Below are 11,177 nucleotides of genomic sequence, written 5' to 3'. Positions count from 1 at the left end.
TATTGTGAAGATCTAGAGTTTTTGCAGAGGGGCGTGTCCGTGGCGGCATGACAAACCTCAACGCTTCGCAATGGAACAGGAAGTCCTCATAACTCAACCACACAATGTCCGATCTGCCTGAAACTTCACATGCTTGATAAACGTTCTCTCCTGAACACATCCACATAACAATATTGAAGTGGGCGTGGCAAAATGACTCGACAGCGCCACCTATAAAAATTAAACGGACGAGCCCCTGATCTACGAATCACGCACATGCGCGAAAATTGGCACACACCTCAAACACGCCAAAACATACGAAAAAGTCTCTTGGAGCCATATCTCAAACCCAACAGGAAGTCGGATATTTTTAACTTCCTGCTGCAAATAAGTGGCATTTTTGCCATTTCCAGGCTTTGTATCTTAACGAACTCCTCCTAGGGATTTTATGCTATCGACACCAAAATTAGGTTTTGTCATCTAAAGGCCTTGGCGATGTTAAATTGCGGAGCTTAATAATTTTTGTCGATGGGCGTGTCCGTGGCGGCCCCGCAAACTTTGACAATTCGCCACGAAACCGGAAGTCATTATAACTTAGGCATGCATTATCCGATCTGCCTCAAAATTCACACGTTTAATAAGAGTCCAGACCAGAACACGTTTACATGCCATTATCCAGATACAGTTATAGCGCCACCTGCTGGCCACAGGAAATGTCATGATTTACAGAGTAATAAACTCCTCCCACAAATTGTTTCATATCAGCACCAAATTTGGTTGGTTGTTATCTGAAAGCTTAAGCGATGATATTGTCAAGATCTAGAGTTTTTGCAGAGGGCCGTGTCCGTGGCGGCATGACAAACCTCAACGCTTCGCCACGGAACAGGAAGTCCTTATATCTCAACTACACAATGTCTGATCTGCCTGAAACTTCACATGGTTGATAAGATTCCTCTAGTGAAGGCATCTACATGCCAATCTTGAGCCACAGTTATAGCGCCACCTGCTGACAGGAGGAAGTTTGGCATAAATGTGTGATTTTCTCAGGTTCTTTATGTAAATCGGCTTAAATTATTATTGTTCGCTGTTCTCTGTCATCCTGAGGCCAGTGGGCGGCGGTGAGCCCGGGTGCGAGGTCCCTATCATCGCTGCTTGCAGCTTTAATTAGGGACCGAGCACCGAACGGTGCAAGGCCCTATTGGAATTGCTCTGTTTTTTATTATTATTATTATTATTATTATTATTCCGCCCCCAATCGGGGCACTTTTGAGGGTCTAAACATGCCCGAAAACTCACGAAAATTTGCACACACACCAAACGCGGTGTAAATGGCTGGGTTTTAGGGGTTTCGGAAGTGGGCGTGGCAAAATGACTCGACAGCGCCACCTAGAAAAATTAAACGGACGAGCCCCCGATCCACGAATCACGCACATGCACGAAAATTGGCACACACCTCAAACATGCCAAAACATACGAAAAAGTCTCTTGGAGCCATATCTCAAACCCAACAGGAAGTTGGATATTTTTGACTTCCTGTGGCGAAAAAGTGGCGTTTTTGCCATTTCCATGCGTTGTATTTTAACGAACTCCTCCTAGGGATTTTATCCGATCGACACCAAAATTGGGTTTTGTCATCTAAAGGCCTTGGCGATGTTAAATTGCGAAGCTTTAGAGTTTTCGTCGATGGGCGTGTCCGTGGCGGCCTCGCAAACTTTGACAATTCGCCACAAAACAGGAAGTCGTTATAATTCAGGCATGCATTATCCGATCTGCCTCAAAATTCACACGCTTGATAAGAGTCCTGACCTGATCAGGTTTACGTGCCGATATCCAGTTAAAGTTATAGCGCCACCTGCTGGCCACAGGAAATGACATGTTTTACATCGTAACAAACTCCTCCCACAAATTTTTTCGTATCAGCACCAAATTTGGGTTGTGTTATCTGAAAGCCCTAGCCATGATATATTGTGAAGATGTAGAGTTTTCGCAGAGGGGCGTGTCCGTGGCGGCATGACAAACCTCAACGCTTCGCCATGGAACAGGAAGTCCTTATAACTCAAGCACACAATGTCCGATCTGCCTGAAACTTCACATGGTTGATAAAAGTCCTCTCCTGAACACATCCTCATAACAATAATGAAGTGGGCGTGGCAAAATGACTCGACAGCGCCACCTATAAAAATTAAACGGACGAGCCCCTGATCTACGAATCACGCACATGCACGAAAATTGGCACAAACCTTAAACACGCCAAAACATACGAAAAAGTCTCTTGGAGCCATATCTCAAACCCAACAGGAAGTTGGATATTTTTAACTTCCTGCGGCAAATAAGTGGCATTTTTGCCATTTCCAGGCTTTGTATCTTAACAAACTCCTCCTAGGGATTTTGTCCTATCGACACCAAAATTGGGTTTTGTCATCTAAAGGCCTTGGCGATGTTAAATTGCGAAGCTTTAGAGGTTTTGTCGATGGGCGTGTCCGTGGCGGCCTCGCAAACTTTAACGATTCGCCACAAAACCGGAAGTCATTATAACTCAGGCATTCATTATCCGATCTGCCTCAAAATTCACGTTTAATATAAGTCCAGACCAGAACAAGTTTACATGCTGATATCCAGATACAGTTATAGCGCCACCTGCTGGCCACAGAAAATGTCATGATTTACAAAGTAATAAACTCATCCCACAAATGTTTTCATATCAGCACCAAATTTGGTTGGTTGTGTATCTGAAAGCTCAAGCGATGATATATTGTGAAGATCTAGAGTTTTCGCAGAGGGGCGTGTATGTGGTGGCATGACAAACCTCAACGCTTCGCCATGAAAAAGGAAGTCCTTATAACACAACCACACAATGTCTGATCTGCCTAAAACTTGGTTGATTAAATTCCTCTCCTGAAGACATCTAAATGCCAATATTGAGTCACAGTCATAGCGCCACCTGCTGGCAACAGGTAGTTTGGCTTATAACTCAGCCACACAATGTCCGATCTGCCTGAAACTTCACATGGTTGATAAAAGTCTTCTCCTGAACACATCTACATAACAATATTGAGTCAGTTATAGCGCCACCTGCTGGCAGAAGGAAGTTTGGCTTATAACTCAGCCACACAATGTCAGAACTGCTTGAAACTTCACATGGTTGATAAAATTATTCTCCTGAAGACATCTACATGACAATACTGAGTCACAGTCATAACGCCACCTGCTGACAAGAGAAAGTTTGGCATGAATAAGTGATTTTCTCAGGTTCTTTATATAAATCGGCTTAAATTAATATGGTTCGCTGTTCTCTGTCATCCTGATGCCAACGGGCGGCGGTGAGCCCGGGTGCGAGGTCCCTATCATCGCTGCTTGCAGCTTTAATTATTATTATTATTATTCTCCTGCGAAATGAATCGCGGTTTTGAGGGGCTAAACATGCCCGAAAACTCACGCAACTTTGCACACGCCTCAGAAGTGGCGAAAATTTACGTTTGTTATGGGCTTTGGAAGTGGGCGTGGCAAAATGACTCGACAGCGCCACCTAGAAAAATTAAACGGACGAGCCCCCGATCCACGAATCACGCACATGCACGAAAATTGGCACACACCTCAAACACACCAAAACATACGAAAAAGTCTCTTGGAGCCATATCTCAAACCCAACAGGAAGTCGGATATTTTTAACTTCCTGCGGCGAAAAAGTGGCATTTTTGCCATTTCCAGGCGTTGTATTTTAACGAACTCCTCCTAGGGATTTTATCCGATCGACACCAAAATTGGGTTTTGTCATCTAAAGGCCTTGGCGATGTTAAATTGCGAAGCTTTAGAGTTTTCATCGATGGGCGTGTCTGTGGCGGCCTCGCAAACTTTGACGATTCGCCACAAAAGAGGAAGTCGTTATAACTCAGGCATGCATTATCCGATCTGCCTCAAAATTCACACGCTTGATAAGGGTCCTGACCTGAACACGTTTACATGCCAATATCCAGATATAGTTATAGCGCCACCTGCTGGCCACAGGAAATGACATGATTTACGGAGTTACAAACTCCTCCCACAAATTTTTTCGTATCAACACCAAAATTGAGTGGTGTTATCTGAAAGCTCTAGCGATGATATATTGTGAAGATCTAGAGTTTTCGCAGAGGGGCGTGTCCATGGCGGTATGACAAACCTCAACGCTTCGCCATGGAACAGGAAGTCCTTATAACACAACCACACAATGTCCGATCAGCCTGAAACTTCACATGGTTGATAAACGTCATCTCTTGAACACATCCACATAACAATATTGAAGTGGGCATGGCAAAATGACTCGACAGCGCCACCTAGAAAAATTAAACGGACGAGCCCCCGAGCTACGAATCACGCACATGCACAAAAATTGGCACACACCTCAAACATGGCAAAAAATATGAAAAAGTCTCTTGGAGCTATATCTCAAACCCAACAGGAAGTCGGATATTTTTAACTTCCTGTGGCGAAAAAGTGGCGCTTTTGCCATTTTCAGACGTATTTTAACGAACTCCTCCTAGGGATTTTATCTGATAAACACCAAAATTGGGTTTTGTCATCTTAAAGCCTTGGTGATGTTAAATTGCGAAGCTTTAGAGTTTTCATCGATGGGCGTGTCCGTGGCGGCCTCGCAAACTTTGATGATTCGCCACAAAACAGGAAGTCTTTATAACTCTGGCATGCAATATTCGATCTGCCTCAAAATTCACACATTTAATAACAGTCCTGACCTGATCAGGTTTACGTGCCGATATCCAGTTACAGTTATAGCGCCACCTGCTGGCCACAGGAAATTACATGTTTGACACTGTAACAAACTCCTCCCACAAACTTTCCTGTATCAGCACCAAAATAGAGTGGTGTCGTCTGCAAGCTCTAGCGATGATATATTGTGAAGATCTAGAGTTTTTGCTGAGGGGCGTGTCTGTGGTGGCATGACAAACCTCAACGCTTCGCCATGGAACAGGAATTTCTTATAACTCAACCACACAATGTTTGATCTGCCTGAAACTTCACATGGTTGATAAAAGTCCGCTCCTGAACACATCCACATAACAATATTAAGTCAGTCATTACGCCACCTGCTGGCAGAAGGTAGTTTGGCTTATATGTCAGCCAAACAATGTCCCATGTGCCTGAAACTTCACATGGTTGATAAGCTTCCTCTCCTTAAGACATCTACATGCCAATCTTAAGTCACAGTTATAGCGCCACCTGCTGACAGGAGGAAGTTTGGCATAAATCTGTGATTTTCTTAGATTTTTTTTTTATATATCGGCTTAAATTATTATTGTTCGCTGTTCTCTGTCATCGTAACGTCACCGGGCAGCGGTGAGCCCGGGTGCGAGGTCCCTTTCATCGCTGCTTGCAGCTTTAATTTTCTTTTATTTTTTTCTCCGCTCAGATTCGGGTGTGTGTTTAAACAGACAAATACACTTAAAAATATGTAAACATGTCCGTCCTTCTTGTTTTATTTTAAACACAACTAATTTTCTCTTAAATGAGCACAAACAGTTACTAAAGTAATCGAATGCTTCATTATAGGTCTGTGCATTCTTACATTAACACCTCTGATCTCAAACAAAACAATGAGAGATTAATATGCTGCTCTTCACTAAATAACTAGTAACTTTGATCAATATGCAAATACAATTAAAAGTGAAGTAGATTTTATAGCTTTATTTAATTTCTGTATAGGCCATTGATTTTAATAGGCTAAACCTTTTATTTTATTTAAATACATGAAAATACAAGAGACTCCCAAGAAAGTGTTGGCAGATATGCTAGCATGCTCATCAGCCAATTAGAATCAAGCATTCAACATCCTTGTAATATACGTAGGTAAGGGATAATTGATTATAGGTAAATAATGCTGACATGATGTAATGCGTAATGTCTAATACATCACAGATAAATGTTACTTTAGAATTGTTCAACATTAAGTCATTATATTTGATGACATTTATTGACAAACTCAATTTGGACCACTGTTGTGGAGGTAAGGAACATTAATGATCATAAAGGTGTCATGAACACTCTTTTCTAGTAAAGTGTTACTGAATTCTTCACCAGTTCAAACGCACTGATGTTTCACTTGGTCCATTTTTGTCTAACAGCAGTAGTAATGACGCAGGATGTGGGACGCAAACCCAGAATAGCAGTTCCAGTATTACTCCCGGTTAACCATGTAATGGACAGTATTTTTAGGCCACTCTGAACAAGCCTGTAACTGCAGGAATAAAAGCCTGTAAAAGTGCTTTTATTTCTCACGTTCATTGTTCATCCATCCATCTATTCCTCTTCTCTGCGTGTGTACATTAAGATGGTTGGCAGAACAAATTTAAAGAGATTGTTCAGACAAAAATGAAAAAAAAAAAAAGGCTATTAATTTACTCACCCTCAGGTCATCCAAGATGTGGATGACTTCTTTTCTTCAGTGTACATTAAAAAATGTTCTTGGTGATTCATGTACTGTAATGTTAATGTCAATGGCTACTGGCACTTTTAGAGTAAAATAATAATAATAATAATAAAATTGAGATCTTAAGCAAAATTTGTCAAAGAAACCAAATGTTTTAAACTATATAGACAGTGTTCAGCATATATAGGTACACTCCTCACAAATCTGTCTTTTAAATTCATATTTTTATTAGGAAGCTTTACAATATTATATATATGCATATACATTATATTAGTCAGGACTGAAGCCAAATCTGGACAAAATAACTTAAGAAAACGGTCCGAAAACTAGTACACCCAAATTTTATATGTTATGGAAAAATATTAAATACAAATTTAAAAATTAGGAAAATCAAGAGAAGCAAAAAAAAAAAAAAAAAAAAAAAATATATATATATATATATATATATATATATATATATATATATATATATATATATATATATATATATATATATATATATATATATATATTGTAGTTTGTAATTTGTTTGCTATATTTTGTTTGAATTTAATGGTATCAATTTTTTATTTCTAAATATGTTTAGTGACTAAAATATTATTTACATAAGTATATCTTTAATCAATCTGTTTTGTTTAAAAACACCAAAATACATTGCCTATATTTACTGAGAAAAAAGTACAAATATTCATTTTCAAAATGGGGTGAACTCAATTATGCTGAGCACTGTAGAACATTATTATCATTATGATTATTATTATTATTATCATCATCATCAAATCACTGGCTTTGCAAACAGTCCTCATATTGATTTGAATAATGATGGAGAGACGGAGTCACACAGTTATAACTCATTAAATGTAATGTAAAATTTGAAGACTTAAACAAATTACTTTAAGTTTACCAAGTTTCTCAACCCAGGCTCATTCTGATTTCATACTCCTATACACATTTCTGCTGAGCGCCAAATACATCCCAGGAGCTACGTTTTTTTATTTTGCAGTTTTTGTTTTTGCGACTCCACCAGAGGCCGCTGTGTATGTTTTTTCAGATATCAAATTTCTCTCATAAGTGCCATTTACACCTGCTGTTCTTGCCTAAATCCATCAGAGGGCACTGTCAATTGACTGACTGACCAATCAACAGATAACCCCACACCCTCCCCCTTCCCTAAACCCAACCAATAGTTTCTTAAAAAGCACAGATTGACCCACCCACCCGCTTTCCTAAACCCAAACGCAGTGTTTTCAAATGCATTCCAGAAAAAGAAAAGCCCTCTAGGGTGCCTGATTTTTACCATGTTATTAGATTTTACCACATTCTCACCCTGCTATTTACTTTATTTTATTTTTTGACTTCTGTCTTTTGTCTTACCCGCTTTCTGGAACCGTTCTTCGCAGGACTCCAACCCTGTTATTGCAGTCAATTCTGCTCTGTGTCTCAAGTCCGCCGACATACAGTATGTGTCGAGCTACCAGACAACCTGGTAACAGCGGGAAAGCCGTCCATACGGAGATAATCGGTCAACTGGTAAGTGAGAAAAAGAACGGCATCATACCACCTTGCAGCGTTCATTTTGATGACAAAATGCAGCCATACAAACCTCCATCTACATTATTTGCGATCTTCAGAAATGTATATAGGGGTACGTTTTCAGAATGAGCTTATGTTGACGTTTTTTGTACGTTTACATTTTTACTGTTTTAAGTGATTCATTTAAGTTGATCCATTTTTTTTTTTGCAGTATTTTGCAGCTTGCAGTATCCAAGATGAGCAAGAAAATATCGTTTTGATGAACAATACATCATAATTTGCAGAAACTGACTTCATAAAACCTCTGTGTATCTCCAGGAGACATGGGTATTATTTTGTATTGCCTGTATGTTTTGGGGTTTTTTTTACCCTCGAAGTGCTGCTACCAGGTACTTGCATTTAAATTACCTTGATTTCATCTAAAAATCTGCTTTAGAAACATCTTTGACAACCTTGCGTAGTGACTAAAAAGTAGAAAACGTCGATCTATTCAGTCAGCTGAAAGGAGTGGGTGCTGTGATCTGGACAACCTGTCTCATCTCAAGCTCATTGATATTCGTTCTTGTGTTAATCTTGTTTTAGTAATTGACTTCAGTGCTACAAAGCGCTTCGGTGACACGCACAGCATGCATAAACGTGATCAAAATACAGTTCAATGCAAATGAATAGGTACTCAGAATGAAAATCACTTTCCCAAACGGCTGTATAATCACCCAAGCTGTACTAGTGACATAATACTACAGGGCATTTAGGAATTATAGATACATCTCTTTAAAAATTGAACTGTAAATGCCGGCTAGTAGCATATTAGTCCCCCCTGAATTATTACTCCCCCTGTTAAGTTTTTTCTTCAATTTCTGTTTAACAGAGATTTTTTCAACACATTTCTAAACATAATAGTTTTAATAACTCATTTCTAATAATTATTTTTTATCTTTGCCACATGATGACAGTACATAATATGTTACTAGATATTTTTCAAGACATTTCTATACAGCTTAAAGTAGGGGTCACCAATCTTGTTCCTGATGGCCAGTGCCCTGCAGGGTTTAGCTGCAACTTGCCTCAACACACCTGCCTGGGTGTTTCAAGTATACTTAGTAATATATATATATATATATATTTTTTTTTTCCCTTACTTTATTTCACCGTTCATTCAATTGCATTTTTCCTCTCTTTTAAAAACTTAAAACTTAAAAAGAGAAACTTACAGGAGTTTTTAAGATAAGATTACAGAAACCCTTTGTTAATATGAGGCTAAACACATAACAACATTTTATTTTTAACTGTGGTGATGGTTGCACATGGTGAATTATTTACCATAATTTACCTTCACTAATATTATTAAATAATATGCATATATTTACATCCTCATTTAGTGGATTTTTTATATTAGACTTAGTTTTATTTACCAAATAAGTGGATACTTGGATTTGCAATATAAACTTTAATAATAAACGAAATACATTCATTTTCCTTCGGCTTAATCTCTTAATTCATCAGGGGCTGCCACAGCGGAATGAACCGCTAACTTATCAAGCATTTGTTTTACACTGCGGATGCCCTTATAGCTGCAACCCATCACTGGAAAACATCCATATACACCATTCACACACATGTTTTATTATTTATTTGTTTAATTTTCAGCTGCTCTACTCTCAAAATCAATCTGCAGATTTTTTTTCATATTTTATTCATTTATTTATTTTACAAAATTTTGATTGAGCAAAAATAAATTAAATTAAAATTAAATCGTCTACAGTTTCTGCTAATGGTTATAGGAATTTTGAATCGATTCTGTCCTTCATCTTCAATTCTTTTCTTTTCTGTGTTAACTTAACATGCAGCTTTCTCAGTCGCTAAGCTATTTACACCCAAATGCGTCTGTCATAAAGTTCTTTTACCCCAAAATGTGCTCTGCTGGGGAAATTCCTCTTGCATTAAAATTTGAAGAAAAATAGAAGCACTTTCTGTATTTTCCCCAAGTGTGTCTCAGCTCAGCAATCTTCCCACGACAAGAAGCTTTGCTCGGTGAGTGTTTATTAATATTTGAAAACCAAAACAAATAAATCTGCCACTTTTTTCCCAGGTTTGTTTTTGCCTTGTTTAATAAAAGGATACTCTCAATTCAGCCAGGGGTACAGAACGGATGTGAATTAATGGACTGATCAAATATTTATACTTTTTTAAGGACATAGTGGAGTGGTAGCAAGTTTGTTTTTTTGTTCGTAAAGTGTACAAAAAAAAGTAACTTAGCCATGTAGTTGTTGTTATGCTAAATCTGTCTAGATAAGCTACAACAGCAAATATGTATATATATATATCTGGCTAACGGATGTTATTATAGTCATGTTAAAAAATAATTATGCAAGTTCAAAAGAACTGATGTGATTTTAATATTCATCTAATTCCCTATGAAATTTAAGGCTTAAATGCTTCTTTAGCCACATGATGTCTTTAGAAAATATTTTTGTTCAACAGTATATTTGGTTTAGCTAAATAATATAACAAATCTGACCTTAAATTGTAATTATATAAAATATTACACTTGTTTTGTGGAGGAGTTGTCAAATGAATGTTTACCAGGATTAAATTCCTTGTTTGCAGTTGTTTGTCTACTAAGGTTTGTTTTAGCATATTAGTTCACTGAAAACTTTAGTTTAGGCGGGATTTATTGGAATCATATCTAGCATATTTTAATATACATTAGTTATCGTAGTGAATTTGCAAATATCCAATCAGTTGTTAAGTATGTACAGCAGAACACTTTGCACCATGTTAATTCCTAAACACAATTCACTCAAGCTCATTCGCATGCAATACTTTTATTGTGCGCGAGATAGCGCTATTTAACCACTCAATGCAATTGGTGTTAACTATGTTATAACTTTTCACAGAGATAAGGGAATTAACAAAATTATACTTGATCAGTATATAAATAAATAAATGCAAATACACTGTAAAACCCAAAAAGTTAAGGTAACTCAAACCATTTATTGCAACAAACCATTTAAGTTCAAAAACTAATTCTAATCAGTACTGTGAACCTTACCCATTTGAGTAAATAACTGCAAAAGTTGAAGTAATTGGGTATTTAATTAATTTAATTAGTTCAAAACTAACACTGAGTTTAAAACTCAAATGAGTAGATTTAACTTCCAGTAAATGTTGAGTTAACTACACTCATTTCATTTGATAAAGTTGACTGTTCGGTTTTACAGATATACATTTATAAAAGTAAATA

Source organism: Danio rerio, chromosome 8 (genome assembly GCF_052040795.2).
Source record: "Danio rerio strain M-AB ecotype USA chromosome 8, GRCz13ab, whole genome shotgun sequence".
Classification (NCBI taxonomy): domain Eukaryota; kingdom Metazoa; phylum Chordata; class Actinopteri; order Cypriniformes; family Danionidae; genus Danio; species Danio rerio.
Note: the sequence above shows the minus strand (reverse complement) of the source record.